The following is a 236-nucleotide window of genomic DNA, read 5'->3' as shown; positions in this document are numbered from 1 at the left end:
AGTGGACCCCTTAGGACTCAATGGACCCCGTCCGTGGACCCCTTAGGACTCAATGGACCCCGTCCGTGGACCCCTTAGGACTCAATGGACCCCGTCCGTGGACCCCTTAAGGACTCAATGGACCCCGTCCGTGGACCCCTTAGGACTCAATGGACCCCAGGTTAAGAACCCCTGTGTTCTGTTGCTATTCTGTGCTTCAGTTTACAGCTTTTTTATATCGTTATATCTTTTTTTTC

This window comes from Penaeus monodon, chromosome 33 (assembly GCF_015228065.2).
Source record: "Penaeus monodon isolate SGIC_2016 chromosome 33, NSTDA_Pmon_1, whole genome shotgun sequence".
Lineage (NCBI taxonomy): Eukaryota > Metazoa > Arthropoda > Malacostraca > Decapoda > Penaeidae > Penaeus > Penaeus monodon.
This window is presented reverse-complemented; position numbering follows the sequence as displayed.